The 17,288-nt window shown below is 40.2% G+C and overlaps 1 protein-coding gene across 1 annotated transcript in view; it reads right to left on the minus strand.

The window, feature by feature from the left end:
- LOC106083362 (potassium voltage-gated channel subfamily H member 8) overlaps positions 1–11,982 on the minus strand; it is a 419,128-nt gene extending 407,146 nt beyond the window's left edge. Inside the window, exon 1 of the mRNA XM_059370085.1 lies at positions 11,612–11,982. The gene's annotated coding sequence lies outside the window, so the exon portion shown is untranslated. The remainder of the gene's footprint in view (positions 1–11,611) is intronic.
- Between the last annotated feature and the right edge of the window lie 5,306 nt (positions 11,983–17,288).

The following is a 17,288-nucleotide window of genomic DNA, read 5'->3' on the forward strand; positions in this document are numbered from 1 at the left end:
ATACCAAGACCATTTTCGGTAGCCCACTTCGCTGTTACACGTAGAGCTTCCTGAAGTATATCTCTTAGAGTGTTGGGAAACTTTCCCCTAACTGCTGTGGTCAGGTCTTTAATGATATATGGTGTTGTGGTCTGGTGGACGGCGCTTCAAAAGTTCACCTTCTGCTCAATACTCAACCAGATCCAAAGGATGACTTGTTTGTGCATCACAGTCGCACTGAGGACTACACCATCCGATGCACTGCATTTAATGCTACATCTTATGCCTCTCGACATTGTGGCTTGACATATTGCAGCGACCACTGCCGTGAGGCTAAGGAAGCATTCTCATTGGTCATGTGGCGGCCACGCACACTGTGTTATACTTGATACAATATCCGATGTTCCAGACAGTGTGGATTACACCCTACCTGAGCCGCTTTTTGATAAAAAGAACTGTACCACTATTCCTGATAGAACCGATTGGAACTACGATATCGCTGGTTACAGAAATTACATAGACTTCTAAACGGATGGTTCCAAACTAAACGACCAGGTGGGCTTTGGGGTGTGCTCTAAAGATCTAGAACTAGTCATATCGAAGAGGTTACCCCACTACTGCAGTGTGTATCAAGCAGAGATCCTTGCAATTAAGGTGGTGGAATGGCTAAGATATAATGTCATTACGACGGTTGGTATAAATATCTTCTCAGACAACCAGGCAGCCATTAAATCCCTGGAGAACGTATTTCTGAACACAAAAACCACCCTCGACTGTCGCAGATCTCTCAACAAGATGGCTGAATAGTTCAAAATTCACCTGTTCTGGGTGCCGGGCCACAGAAATATCCCAGGGAATTGTAAAGCTGATGAGCGTGCGGGACTAGGAACTACCTTACACTTTCCAGAGAAACTGGAATCTGTGGGTATGCCTCTAGCGACATGTAAGCTAAGTTTTCAGGACCCGGCCCGAAGGACAACGAATGATGGATGGTCACAAATCTGGACTTGAAGAGATGAACTGCTCTGCTTTCATTAGCTAAAACGAACGTCTCAGTCATTGTGTCCGTCATGACAGGTCACTGTCTAATCGGAAAACATGCTGAGAGACTGAAGGTTAGCAACGACTTATGCAGAAGATATAGGGTCATCGAGGAAGAAGAGCCTATAGAACACCTTCTGTGTGTGTGTCCCGCACTAGCAGGCAGAAGGAGTTCCACATTAGGTTCTCATTTCTTTGGGAACCTGTCTGATTTAGCGGATGTGAACATTCGCAAGTTATTGGACGTTTTAAAGCGATCTGGATGGTTCAACGGTAGGAACTAGAAGGCAGCTTTCTTCTTTTATTCCTGTGGCATCACAATGGACGAAAACGTCTAAGTGATTCTGATGGCAGACTGCCACTTAATCCTAACCTAACCTATATCAACGAGTAGTTCTAGTGCTTCCCCACTAGACATTGTCCATACTTTTTCTGACTTCTGAATATACCCCACCATAATAGGTCTCGAGGACAGAATCTTCCTTAGCCTAGACGCCTCAGATGTATCCTCCACGGAGCTGCAGGATTTGCTCTGAGCCTTTCTGAGCTCTGCCTTACATTTTCTTAGCTCAGACTTATAGATGTCCCAATCGTGTGGTGCTCTTGTGGCCTTTGCTCTGTTGAAGAGTTTTCTGTAGTCCTTCCTTAGACCAACCAGTTCTGGGGTCCACCATGGCGGTCGCTGTTTGCCCCTTGGCTTGGCTTTAGGGCATGATGACATAAGCGAGTCATTTAGGGCCTTCGTGATCCGCTTGACCACTATGTCTATATCCTCCGTAGTTTACACTTCCTTTTCTGGTCTAGAAGGGATAGACTTGCAGAATTTGTTGCCAAAATTATTCCAATTTGCCTTTCTTCTGTTTAGCCTAGGACCACTACTTCAATATTTCCTCCAAGGCTGGAACTAATATAACGATGATCAGACAAGCTGTGGTCATCCAACACTACTCCTTGCAAGAATACAAGCTCTGTGTCTCCCATTCCCCGTACCCTTGAGAAGTTTATATCCCGGAATTCTTAGTCCATGATCTATTCCTCCACACACGCATGGTTCCTGGATAAGAACCACGTCAAATACCCCTGCCGTCAGGAGGACCTTAAGTGCCGCCGAAGCGGCCTTACAATAGTAGAGATTTACCTGTAGAAACCGGACCATAGTCAGGATTCAGAACATAGACCACTGTTGTGTTCGCCTCGTCTTCTGATTCCACCAGGAATATTGTGATGAGCTTCCGTACGCAACCAGGGGCAGGTGAGAAGGCTGTGGAACCATCCTTCCTCAGGACACTGAACACTTGCGGTGTGGACGATTCTTCCTTAGACGCTTCGCTAACTGCTGCTGTTGAAATACTTTCTGAGTTCCGAGCTTCGCTGCTGGCGCACACTTTCAGCCCAATCCAACTTTGTGACCCACCCGCACAGGGCTTGTCGGGTCCCGTTTCGATGCCATCCCCCCCTGTCTCGACCGTGGCAGGGGGATTTTCAATCTCCTGCAATCCATCAGAGTTTAGCGATGTAGTCGATAGTTCCTCAGGCTTCCTCAGTGTTCAGCAACAACTCCTGAGTCGTCTCCTGATTCCCCAACCCCACCGCTTCTATAGACCTTCAGTTTCAACTTGTTGAATCCGTAGGGTACATTCCAATTACAATTATATTCGTATGGGTGGACCCCCTCCAGAGTTCAACACGTGCTCGATATCCCGATCGTTTACCAAATGCCTCACCTGGGACTGACAATCTGGCGGAATCCCACCGGATGCACAGCCGATATTGATGACTGTATAAGCCATTTCATCTCTGTTGTGCTTCTTTGTCACTCCGGCGCAAGAGGGTGGCTGCTTCCCTTTCTCAACGACCATCTTTCCCTTACATGTTGACTTTGGCATCCTTTGGAAGTCACAGTCCTCCATAAAGACTCAGGGGCCGTGCGCGCTCCCTTCGTTGCTGTTCCAACTTTATCTACCTCCGCAGGATACTGTCCGAAATCTCCATTGCGGGGGGCTGGCTTGGTCTTGCCATAGTAATTGAAAGCGAGGAGCTCTTTTTCTTCTTCAGCATTTTAGAAGTGCTTGGAATGTGAGTTCTATCCCTTCCAGCATTTTGCACTTTCGCCCGATTACGCTACCGGTACATACTTCTCTGTCTCCTTCGTCGTGCACCGGATCGTTTTCTCGGTCTGCTTGTGAGCTTAGCAAAGCCATCGCTCACTTCTGCCGTCATCCCGATGCCCTTATCTCTCGATTCGGCTGCGATGACTGTTTCATTGACACTGTCGCTGTCTGAGTCCGAGTCAGAAACACCACCTTTACTTAAAGGCTGGGAACAAACTGTGCATCCCTCTGGTTTATCCGTCTCTTCCTCGTTAATTAGTCTTACGACTAGTTGTGCGCTTGAAGCATAACTCTCGACTACAGGTGCCAAGGCACCCACACCTATAGGAGGGTAGGACGACACGCTACGATCTGACGTCACCACCGTAGCTTTTGGGTCTTTGGAGTCAATTTCTATCCTAATCCAAAAAGGTTAAAATATTTCGTAATAGGTACCTATTCCGAGTTAGGGATTTTTGCTCCGAGGAGCGAAATGAAAATACGTCCGCTTTACTCAACGGTTACTATTCACCTTGTGTAACAAATATATGTAACAAAGTTGGGGGGTCTCAGCTTAGCGTTTTGAGAACTCGAAGAAGTTTCCAGTTTTTTTCTTGCAAAGATTCGATATTGTACTCCACATATCTCCTTTTAGAGGCAACACAAATTACAAAAAATTTCTTTCAAAACACATCTACGTCCTCTTAAGCCTATACTTTATTTAGTGAAAGTATTGAAATTACCATTTTTGACGAAAAAATCACAAAAATAGATTTTTTACATTTTTTGATCTGTTACAAACCTTGGAATATAATGCGGCAAAAATATAGTAGCTTTTGTATAATATTTAAATGATGAAAAATTTAAAATCGGTAAAGATACCCCCTCGGAACCAACAAATTATTAAACCAGCCTCTGTTAAAATTAAAAAAAATATATATTAGCCGAATTCCTTGGATACTATAAATGATATCCTGCGCACAAAATCATGTTTTTTGTAGAGTTTTTTTGAGCATTTTTCGTAAATAAAAAGTCAGACCATAAATGCAATTTTGGCAACCAGAACAAAATTTTGTAGGGCACAGGTGACCAATTTTGAATACCTACCATTGGGCCCCAGGCTTTCTAGGGCCCAAAAATATTGCATATACTCTGGATAACACCTCATCTGTAACCATAAACAATTTTGTGAAGATTCATTCTATTTTTCCGTTCACAAAAGGCAGAATTATTTCTACTATTTTTTTCTACTTTTCTACTATTTTTTTTTTTTTCCCACTGTGCGACGTAGTATATAAATAAAATGCAACAGGGACAATGTATGCCAGAGATTATACGTGGGCGCTTCTAAAACGAAATTGAAGAGAAGAATATCGGGAATTGCTGAAAAGGTTTGCCAATTATGGGCGCTATTCAATATCATTTCTTTTAATTACTTAGTTTATGTGCTGCTTTGTTCCTGCTTCATCCTTATTCCTGTTTCATAACTTCATTCTACTCCTGTCTATGGACTTTCATGCTTTCTGCCGCGATCATTGATCCTACCATAACTATAACCTGTTATTGCGGATTCGTGTGCGTCTGAGCGTCTGAACATGAGCGAATGCACGAACCATTACTGCGGGTTCGTCGATATTTTATTCGACTTAGGAACACTGAGATTCTTAATCTGAATCCATTACTGTGAGTTTCTCGATTACCTTATCGACTTTTGCCTATCTTTATGGGTGAATGTGAGTTTACTTGGTTTGATGTTTTTACCATTTATTGGTTTACTTATATCTTTGTGATTATACTTTTTGTAAAGTTTCCCAGCTGCCACTAGCTGATAAAATACATTTATAAACAAGTAAAAGCGTCCTAAGTAGTTCGTTTCTAAACGGCGACGTAAATGGTGCAGGAAGTAATATTAATTGGAATGAGATCGTTTATTCCGACTAAGAATTTATCCCTTAAATTAAAGGATAAAATTTGGTTTAACCGGGCATGCAGAGATGCTGTCAGATCAAAAGAGGACTTGGCGTCTGAACAAAACCGCCAATACCGAAATGCTGCACAGACAGGCAAGAACTTCGTGCGCCAGAGTACTTAAAGTTTCTTTTCGAACAGCGTCTTCGTGCCAAAGTTATTGCTTCTCCGAGGGGAAGCAAGAGCTTTTGGTCATTCGTAAAAAGAGTAAAGGGCAACCCATCGGCAATCCCAACTCTTGTTAAGGATGATCAAGTATTCACTGACCCGGTTGATAAGGCTAATCTACTGGCTGAAATGTTTGCAGAAAATTATTCCTTGCAGTTAAGCAATCAACCACTCCCCGTGATTGACAGTGTACCTAGTTTGATGTCTCAGATAATCTTTTGAACATGTGGAGTTAAAAGAGTATTTGCGGATCTCGACGTTAATAAATCTCCGAGCCCGGACGGTTCACAACACTTGTCCTTTGTTCTTCGTCGCTTGCTCCTCCACTACGCAACCTTTTCAACCTTGCTTACCGCGCGGGAGTTATGCCGGCGCGTTGAAAGGTTGCGAGCGTTCAGCCCATCCCCCAAAAAGGTGGGGCGAACAACCTTGCGAATTACCGGCCAAATGCGATATTCACCGCGATCTTCAAGTTCATGGAGGGTATAGTTAACCATCATCTTGTCAGATACTTAGAATCCAATGGCCTTCTTGGCAATAGACAGTATGGCTTCCGCAGAAATCGCTCTACGGGAGTCCTAATGGCATTTTTGTCGGAATGATGGAGTCGCTCTGGATATCTCCAAAGCATTTGATAGGGTCTGGCACGGTGCACTTTTATTAAAGCTTGTCGCTTTTGGAGTCGGTAATAACTTCGTTCGAAATTGTGGACAAGAAGCGCATTATGTATGCGATGCTCTCCCAGGATTTGTTGCCCATTTCCGAGTGGGGTAGAATGGAGAGAGTAGACTTTATCGCACAGAAGACGCAGTGCTGTTTCTTGTCTCACAAGCGATTCACTGACCCACTACAATCATCGATATCCATCGACGGTATAGATATTGAGCAGTTAGATGCTCTTGATGTTCTGGGCATGTAGATACAATGTGATGTGGGTAGCGTTGTATTGATCTATCGTTATTTTTATGGCGTGTGTTCAAGGGATATTCGTCATCTTATCCCTGACGTTAGGATGTTCACCAGGAATACAAGACTTGTCAGGAACTTACACCAGTTTATAATTGATTGGCTCGTCGACCGAACCATGCATTACCGAGAAAATTCATTTTTCGCCCGAACCACTCGTATGTGGAATAGACTTCTGGCTAATATCTTTCCCACCGACATTGACATGCAAAAATTTAGGACGAATATCAATAAATACTACTCCCTCTTTCCCCCTCCAACCTTTAATTTTCCTAATTGCCAACGCAATGCACTGCATACATAAAAGACACTCATGCGTATTGGTTACGTGAAAAAAAAAAGTTCGGCCGGGCCGAATCCTGGGAACCCACCACCATGGATTCTGCTAAAATATGGGAGCTATATCTGGTTATAGACCGATATACATATGTGTTTTTGACCGATTTGGACCGTTGTTGAAAGTCGTAACAGAACACTATGTGCAAAATTTCAGCCAAATCGAGCAAACATTGCGGCTTCCAGAGGCGCAAGAAGTCAAATCGGGAGATCGGTTTATATGGGAGCTATATCCAAATCTGAACCGATATGACCCATTTGCAATGCCCAACGACGCAAACTTTCAAGCGGCTAGCTTTACGCGTTCGACCGCTATCGTGATTTCGACGGACGGACGGACATGGCTAGTTCAACTCAGAATGTCGTTACGATCAAGAATATATATACTTAATGGGGACCTCGATCAATATTGCGAAGTGTTACAAACAGAATGACTAGATTGGTATACCCCCATCCTATGGTGGAAAATCGATGGAGCAGAAGACTAGCAGCGTACTGTACTAGGACTGGACATATTCTAAATTTAAATGGGGTGGAAATCTTGACGCAAGAAAGGAATTTTAGGAAAAGATATATCTTAGAAATGATACATATAATTAATGTCCTAACCGAAAACGAATCTTATAAAAATCAATTTGTGTTTGTTTGTATACTTGTTTATGTGTTCCTTATAGACTCAAAAATTGCTGAACCGATTTTCATGAAATTTTCACTGCATAATTATCCCGTGGTGAAAATAGGATACTACATTTTTTGATGTCGGAAAGGAGGGGTGCGGACCCTCCCCCTCCCCCTTACGCTAATTTTCAAAAAAGCCAAATCTCGGAGCGATTTAAACGAAATTTTGTGTGCTTTCTTATAGAAACCTAAAAATAAATACAATATTTGGTATCCAAATTTCGGCCCCACCCCCAAAACCTACCAAAAAATATTTAGACCAATCACGACAATATTAGACTCAAATGAAAGATATTAAAGATAAGAAAACGAATCTGATATCAATTGTCGGACCAAGTGTTAGGGGTACTACCCCAACCTCCCAAAACACCCCTAAATTTGCCAACCATGGCTATATTGGACTCAAATGAAAACTATTTGCGAGTAAAATACGAATCTGACATCCAAATGGGGGAACAAGTTTATGGGGGTCCACCCCCTACCCAAAACACACCCCAAAAATGGCCTTATTTACTGACCATGGCAATATGGGGCTTAAATAAAAGGAATTTGAGTGTATATTACGAATCTGATATCCAAATATGGGACCAAGTGTTTGCTCTTGACTCCCTACTCGTCCAACTCACCGGTCGGGAGTCCTTCAAATAAGTAAGTTTCTCTAGCGCACACTGAGTACAGTTATCCGCTCCGCTGCGCCTTCTTTTACTTTATATGAAACAAAATTATCATTTGAATATTTTTTTTCGACAATTGAAGAACTTTTAGTCAAATACCATGCTACGAAAATAGTACATGTATTGGGTTGCCCAAAAAGTAATTGCGGATTTTTTAAAAGAAAGTAAATGCATTTTTAATAAAACTTTGAATGAACTTTAATCAAATATACTTTTTTACACTTTTTTTCTAAAGCAAGCTAAAAGTAACAGCTTATAGCTGACAGAAGAAAGAAAGAAAGAATGCAATTACAGAGTCACAAGCTGTGAAAAAATTGGTCAACGCCGACTATATGAAAAATCAGCAATTACTTTTTGGGCAACCCAATATATCGCTTGACTAATAGTATAACAATATTGTTGCCATTGGGGTTTATTAGTTTTAAGGTTCCTTTAGTTTATTTCCGTTATTTTAAATTTCAAATTGTAACAGTTTTCTTATTACGTCATCACAAATTGTTTCTAATTTGTGTATTATTCTTTGTTGTTAATCTCTTACTCGTACTGCAAACATTTTCTATCGTGCGAGTCACTAAATCTGCACTCAAGGAAGTTGAAAACAATCTCAGGCGATATCATTTTCTACTCTAATTAGTGTCTCGGTACGGGAAAAAACGTGCCACTTGGCGATATATGAGTGACTAAATAGGAACTAAATTCGAACAGGTTTAAAATTCGATTATCAAGAGTATAAAAAAAAAAAAATTTTTTTTTTTGCCTAATGTTTATTTTCAAATTTATTTCTTTTTCAAATCGAGATTAATATTCGAAGATTTAATTTGCAATAATTTTCCCTGACTGGGATTTGAACAGCCAACATTACGATTGTGAGGCATATGCTATGCCTCTGTGCTACGGGCCTTTCTTCATTACAGATGGTTAAGTAAACATACATTGTCTTGTGTGGGGTTTTTTGAGTTAGCGCCCAAAACAACAGCAAAAATTTATTTTTTTAATTGTAACAATAACCGTTGATTATAAGAAACTAATTAGCGAAACATGATAGAATTCCGTTAGTAATGTATTTTGTTGTTTTAAAGCATGAAATCTCTACAAATTCTCATACAAAAGGATCTAAAAAGGACAATTCTGACAAATGTTTGGAAGGAATGTCTGCTGTGTTTCTTTTGTTTGGTTGCACCCCCAACTTAAATGTTCAATAGATGTAAGTGAATATGTTTGTCTGTCAAGTATCATGTTATGTATGTGTGTGTGTCTTTGTCAATGCTGGTCAGCTTTAGCAGAGATCAAGAGAGGAACTATCGCAAAGTTACCAGATTGGGTGTTCTCGAAACATCGATGTGGCCAGCAAGAGGTATATAACGCGTATTGAAAACGTTTCAGCAAACAGCAGTTAGCAAGTTGTAAAGCAAATAAGAAGATCAATAAATCATTGTGAAGTAAAGTAATTGTAAACGAACTGTGTTTTAATTGGAAGTAAAACGTCTACAATATAAAACGTAACAATATGATGTTTATTGGTCTAGGCATTCGCTCGGAGGGTTTAGGGTCATTAACGTTTGGGTGTTAGACATACTGCTTTCTTAAAAGTCTTTATTTCAGCCCGATATTGTCATGATATCCGATTTAGGGGTTTTTTCGGGAGTGAGGTGGTCCCCTAGACACTTGGCCCTGAAAAAATATCACCATCGTGCTCTTCTCTCAAATACCATTCATTTCAACCCCATATTTCCATAGACGGCAAACATGACCGGTTTGGCGGGTGATTTCGGGGATGGAGCGGCTGTTCAGTGACTTGGCCCTGAAAATATATATCAGATTCGTGTTATACTCCAAATTCAGTTAGTTGTGTTTACACGCCGGCGTTCGGCTCGCAAACACGCAGCTACTATCGGAATTTCTAACACTACTGTTCGGCGAGTTCTCCATCAATACTTTAAATTGCATCCCTATAAATTGGCTGTTATGTAAGAATAAACTGAACGCGATTTTGTTGCCCGCCAAAACGCTTGTGAAATGCTGATTGAAAACCTGCCTGACATCGCGGTAGTTTTTTTCAGTGACGAGGCATGACGTCACATGCACATTTCGGGCTGCGTCAACAAGCAACTCATGCTCGGACTATAGCACACTTCAAGCTATTTACCCGATGTCATTTTAAAGACTGCATAAAATATGGGATATTGTATTCTCAAAAAGGAATTAATTTTAAATTTGTTTTTATGAACCTTTCAAATAAGTACGTTTCTCCGGCGCACCCAGTACGAAAATAAAGACAAAATCCCCAATACCCACTTGACGAAGCAGTCAATAGTTGTATTTTCAATTCACAGTGTAACCACTTTAAAATGTTAATTGTCAAAAAAAGTTTTTGTGTGTTTTTATACCTACCACCATAGGATGGGGGGATAATCTGCTATTCTTGATCGTCTCAATCTAAGAGTCGATCTAACAATGTCCCCGTCTGACGAAATCACGATAGCGATCGAACGCGTAAAGCTAGCCACTTGAAATTTTACATGTAGTTTTGATATATCTCGTTGTCGTTACAAATGGGCCATATCGATTCAGATTTAAATACAGCTCCCATATAAGTAGATCTCCCGATTTGGCTTCTTAAGCCCTTAGAAGCCACAATTTTTGTCCGATTTGGCTGAAAATCGGTCTAAAACCTGATATAGCTCCCATAAAAACCGATCTCACGACTTTTGTCCGATTTGTGTACAACTTTGCAAGTAGTGTTTGTTATGACTTCCAACAACTGTGTCAAGTACGGTTCAAATCGGGTTTAAACTCTATTTTTAACCGCAATTTTTGTCCGATTAAACTAAAATCTTGCACGTCACTGCCACCACTTCCAACAAGTATACTAAGAACGGCTATAATTGGTCTTGCCATTTAATGTTTATCAACTAACAATTTAATTTGGGAATTTTGGGGAATTTTTCTTTTTTGGGATAACGGGGGTGTCTCTCAAAAGAATCTGGCGACCGTGACTGGAGGGTTTTTGCCCAGTAGCAATAATGGCATCGAATAGGTGTTTTGGGAAAAATTAACAGCAAAGAAAGTAAAGGCTGCTCTAACTCACTTGCGAACTTTTACTGGAAAAGCACCTGAACACACTCAATGTGAATGAAATAATAACAGCAGGTTTTCACAAAGTACTGTCTGTTTTCTTTCAGTGTAGTTGAAATTCGTTTTAGCTGGTCAAATTTATTATTTATAAGTAGCTTTTGGGTTTTTCTATTTCAGTTTAACCACGTTTTACCGAAAACATAGATTTTATATGAACAACATGCATTTTCCTTGTTACTGATTAGGCAAAGCATGGATACTCAAGGTCAAACTTTAAATAGGTACAAGTTAATAAATTTATATGTAGATTTATATTCTCCGCCAAAAAAGCCATAATCCTTTAAGATTGGCGTATGTATGTATTTATGTTTGGATATCACTCCTGAAAATCATGTGAACTTTGCTTCCAGCAAAACGTTATGCTTATTAACATATCCTTCGCTGAAAAGTTTTAATTTTTTTGAATGAAGTTGTATTCAATGATATTTTGGAGTCACTGCCACAAAAGTAAACTTCTAGGAAAAGTTGAATAATAAATTTAAGGCAGTTTTGATAGTATTTATATCATACCGCATTGGCTTAAGTCAAGTGATTTTGGGTTTGTGTATGTTTTCATGTTTATGTATAACAATTTACCTGTTGGGACACTGCAATCTTTTTAGTAAACTTTTGGGCATTAACTTCACCCCTATTTTGCAAGGATGAGAAAAGCCGACTTCAAATTTTTGCTGTTGTGTTGGGAATATATTTGTTTTCTTTTCTCTATGCTAACCAAATACAAACGAACACGAAATAATGAATAGGAATTCAATTTATTCTTTTTATGCAATATTTAACTTTAAACAAATAATGACATTGTTGATTGTCACTATGTCACTTTGGTTTTCCAGTTGGATATAACAACAGCGAAAGATATGAAAAGCAAAATCGTACTAATAGTAAAGGTCTATTATTTGGTTTAGAAAGATTTCTGCTGATAAACTATGCGAGCGAAGCAACTGTTGCAGTTAACAAACAAAACGAAAACTAGGAAGACAACTTGTGGCTGCTACTCACACTCCCCACAGGTTCCTGATAAAAGGCTATACTCTCCACAGTGGAGAGTAAAAGCTTTTAATAAAGCTTATTTACAGCAGCCCAAATCAGTGTTGCCAATATTTACAAAATTCCATTTTAAGTTCCGTTCAGAGCAGTGATGAGCACACCAATACAGTTGAAAATACTTATTTGTGTTTGAATGGGGAGCAGTGAAATCGAACAATCAGGCAAGTGTAAAATACAGTACAATGTAAAATAACACCAATACGTGTGCCAAGGGCTAGTACCCTTTTCGTCTCTTCATGTTATCAACTGTCAAACTCCATATAAAGCAAGTAAGGACGGGCCAAAGTCGGACAAAGCCGACCTAAAGCAGGCTACGTGGTCGAAATTAAAATTTGGTTAAATTTGAAATGAAGATTTTTGACCAAAATATTTTGGTAGTCATATAGGAAATCGTTGTTCAAACTTTATAGATAATCGGTCGATAAATGCGTTTCCAAAGGCCCTTAAAGTGAAAATCGGAATTTACGTATATATGGGAGCCATAACTAAATTTTAACCGATTTCTCAGAAATGCACCAGAGATCAGAAGAGCCATAAGAGAAATCTTAGTGTAAAATTTTATGAGGTCCGTTTAACAAATTGAAAAATCGCCAAATCATTGCAGTGTTAGTTAAAATCGGACGTTACACATGGGAGCTATATCTAAATCTGAATCGAATCAGATGAAAATCCGTACATATTGTGGCAGACGTAGAAGAAAGCGTTGTGCAAAATATGGAGAAGATCGGTTGATGGCCGGCCCTAGAAGTGAATCGGTCCATATATCTTATTCTGAACCGATTTAAACCAAAATCTATAGACATAGTAAAACTCAAAATTTTGAGAAAAATCTATTCAGAAGAACGCTGACAAAGGCTTTGAAAACATATATATATGGGAGCTATATCCAAATCTAAATCGGCTAACAAATGACCAGGTTAGTTCAATATTGGTCTAAATCGGAAGAACGTATATATATGGGAGATATATCTAACCCTGAATCGATTTTGACCAAAATCCGCACTTTTGTGATTAGGTTGAAAAGAGGATGCTGATATTAATCCGCCCCTAAGCACATATACTTAAAGATTCGTATAGATGTTCACACTCGACGTCCTCGCGTTAACACCATACCACCTCACACATTCCGGATCGCCCGGATCTTCGCCTGCAGAACCTATTATGGCCAGGCAGTCTAAAACAGATTCTCAGTCTCTGGGTTCTTAATGTATACCCCCCTCTATCTACCCCCTCTGTCTTCTATCTTTGACCCATCTCTGTAGCATAGTCTTCCAGATGGCAATACCAGAGATCCGCCAATCCAAGAAGCAGTGCCTAGCACTCGACCTTAAGGTTCATCTCAGGTATCCGATCGGAAACCCCATCCATTCCTTTCAGGTTTCCTATAGTCGCTTCGTTCCATCGCTATCCATCTCCCATCGCCTTAAGTGTAGTGGCCGTGGTCCTCATCGCTCAGGTTCTCTAAACCTATTGTTTTATCCTTACATTGCACTTTTCATCCAACCAAACCACTGAGGCGTAAGTAGGTATTGGTTTAATCACGCTCCTGTAGAGTCAATGGACTATCCTCTGGTTCAAGCTCCATTTCGAGCGTACGGCCCCTCTACATAGTGACCAACATCTGCGTATCTTCTCAGCACGCTCCTGTTCTGAGTCAGTTTCGTGTCCAAAGTCTCAGTGAAAGGCCGGGCGGCACCATCTCTTGCTTAAATACTGAGTGCCTATGATGCTCGATATGACAAGGCGAGCTCTTTTGGCGCCTTTAACCAATGCCCATCACGTTCCGGTAGCGATCGGTCCTATGGCCCGGAACGAGCGTACTCATCTCTAGGAGTTTGACGAGAATCGCTACCTCCACATGCAATGTGGCTACAATAACATGTTGGCCACCCATAGGAGTGGCGAAAAAACGTCTCCCTTTAGCGTGCCCTGTGTCTCTTTCTCCTTTATATTTATGTCATGGACCCACCATTTATCCACCTGTTCTTATCATATGGTTTATCCAGTCTCTAAGGACCCGGCCAGATAGTGGCCAGAAGGGATGCCAGATAGTCGGCCTCCTTCCGTAGTAGCTCCGTCAATATTCCATCAGTTCCGGTGGACTTAAATGGTTGGAAGGTTCTCAAGATTTCATTTACCATAAGCTGAAAAGACGGTGGATATTAATCCACCCCATGCCACTATGGACATTAGAGTGTCCCAAAAAACCAAAAGTTATTTTTGTGCGCTTACCTTCCATTTTTTCTTATTGATTTCATTAAGCGAAATACGAAATATTATGAAGATCGGATGACGTTAACATGCATCAGCCAGATTTCTTAGAATTTAATTTGAGCAAAGTAAAGATTTATATGGCACTTTTTGTTAATTAAACACAAATTAGACCTAAAATCACAACATTCACGAAAATAGTGTACCGATCGACCCAGATTTAATTCCTAGTTCGATCTAGCCATGTCAATCAGTGCGCGATTCCGCATGTCTGTCTGTCCGTGTTTTGTAATCAAGGTACAGGTCGCATTTGTTATCGAACCTTCGCGAAATTTTGCACATATCACTTTTTTAGCCTAACAAACGCTATGAATTAGGACAAACGTTATGAATTTTTGTGAAAATCGGTTGCGATTTAGATAAAGCTCCCATATATATACGTACCGCCCAATTTACACTTATAAGGCCGTAATGGCTTAAACTTTCGATCTTCACGAAATTAGGTAACGATTGTTTTATTAAATACTAGCTGTCCCGGGCCCGCTCCGCTGCGCCTTCTTTATTTTATATGTAACAAAAGTTTCCTTGTAATATTTATTTTCGACAGTGAAAGATCTTTTAGAGAAATACCATGCTAAGAAAATAGTATATCGCTTGACTAACAGTTTAACAATATAAATGCCTTATCTGAATCCTACATGATCTTTATTAGTGTACGAATTTAAGTTTGGATTTAAGGTGTACTCTATTCTTAAAATACTTAATTTCAGCCCGATATTCTCATGATGTCTGATTTAGGGGTGTTTTCGGGGGAGAGGTGGTCCCCCAGATACTTGGCCCTAAAGAAATATCAGCATCGTGCTCTTCTCTCAAATACCATCTATTTAAACCCCATATTGCCATTGGTTAAAGAGAAGTTTACAGGATGAGGCGTCCCCCAAACACATGGCCCCAAAATAGGTTATCAAATTCGTTTTCTAATCTCAAATACCTTTCATTTGAGCCACATATTGGCATGGTCGAAAATTTTTTTCCCTTTGGGGGTGTTTTGGGAAAGGGGTGATGCCCTAAATAAATGGTCTACATTTAGATATCAAATTCGTATTCTACTCCCAAATACCTTTACTTGAGCCCCATATTGCGATGGTCAGTAAAAAATTGCTGTTTGTGGGGTATTTGGGGAAAGGGGTAGACCGCAGAAAATTGGTCCCGAAAATGGGTATCAATTCTTGCTCTACCCCCCAATACCTTTCATTTAAGCTCCACATTGACATGGACGGTAAATATGCCCGATTTAGGGGTGTTTTCGGGATTAAGGTGTTTTGGGGATAGATTATTGCAATACTCAGCAAATACTTTCTATTTGGGTGGTGTTGTGGGGGGTGGGTTGGCCCCATAGACACTTTTCCCGAAAATTGATATCAAATTCGTGCTTTTCTCTCAAAGACCTCTCATTTAAGCCCCATATTGCTATGGTCGTAAATTTGTCCCCTTTGGGGATGTTTTTGGTGAGAGGTGGCCCCCCAAACATTTGGTCCCATAGATTCGTATTCTACATTAAAATACCTATTATTTAAGCCCCATATTCCCTTGGTCAGTAAATAAGTCCTGCTTGGGGGGTGTTTTAGGAAAGGGGTGGACGCCCAGAAACGTGGTCCCACATTTGAATATCAGATTCGTATTCTACTCGCAAGTACCTTTCATTTGAGTCCCATATTGCCGTGATTGGTCTAAATATATGTTTGTTAGGTTTTAGGGTGGGGCAGCCCACCTAGGTACCCCATCCGAAATTTCGATACCAAATTTTTATTTTTAGGATATTATAAGAGAGCGCACAAAATTTCGCTTAAATCGCATCACCCACATTCGAGATCTGGAGTTTCTGAAAATTAAGGTAAGGGGGAGGGTCCGCCCGCCTTCAGATATCAAAAATTCAGTACCCTATTTTTACCACGGGATCATTATGCACAATCTGCGAAAATTTCAAGAAATTCGGTTCGGCCGTTCTTGAGTCTATAAGGAACACACAAACAAACCTATAAACAAACACAAATTGATTTTTATATATAAGAAGATTAACATGAACAGACAGACGGACATAGCTTAACCGAAGCAGAAACTGATTTTGAGCCCTGTACCAGAGTAGTGGGGTAGAAAAAATGCAAATGAGAAATGTGTGAAAAATTTAAATGCTCTTTTTGAGCCAAGGACTTCAAATTAAATATAACATAATTAATCCTACACAGAGAATATTTTTTGTCATATATATATTATGATCGGGTTCCATGACCATTTGTTCTTGAATACTTGGTCTGTTTATTTACCAATCTAGCCGATTTGCTTGCTTTAGGGCAAATAAAATTATTTGTATTTTAACGTTGACAAATACTAGGTTAGGTCCTAACCTTCCCTTAAAGTGGCAGTCTGCTATCAGACTCACTTAGAAGTTTTCGTCCATTACGATACCACAAGAACAAGAGAAGGAAGATGCCTCCTAGTCCTACCGTTGAACCGCTTTTAAAAGCCCAACCACTTGCGAATGTTCTCATCCGCTAAACAAGACAACTCAAAACAAGTAAGAGCGTGCTAAATTCGGCCGGGCCGAATCTTGTATACCCTCCACCATGGATCGCATTTGTCGAGTTCTATGTGCGGTATCTCTTTTTAGGCAAACAACGAATATTGAATAAGAACTGTTGTGCTGTTTGAGTTATATCAAGTTATAGTCCGATTCGGACCATAAATGAATGCTGAACATTGTAAAAGACATTGTGTAATATTTCAGTTCATTCGGATAAGAATTGCGCTTTGTAGGGGCTCAAGAAGCAAAATGGGAAGATAGTTTTATATGGGAGCTGTATCAAGCTATAGATCGATTCAGACCATATTAGACACGTATGTTGAAATTCATGAGAGAAGCCGTTGTACATAATTTCTGCCAAATAGGATGAGAATTGCGCCCTATAGGGGCTCAAGAAGTCAAGATCCCAGATCGGTT

Source organism: Stomoxys calcitrans, chromosome 5 (genome assembly GCF_963082655.1).
Source record: "Stomoxys calcitrans chromosome 5, idStoCalc2.1, whole genome shotgun sequence".
Lineage (NCBI taxonomy): Eukaryota > Metazoa > Arthropoda > Insecta > Diptera > Muscidae > Stomoxys > Stomoxys calcitrans.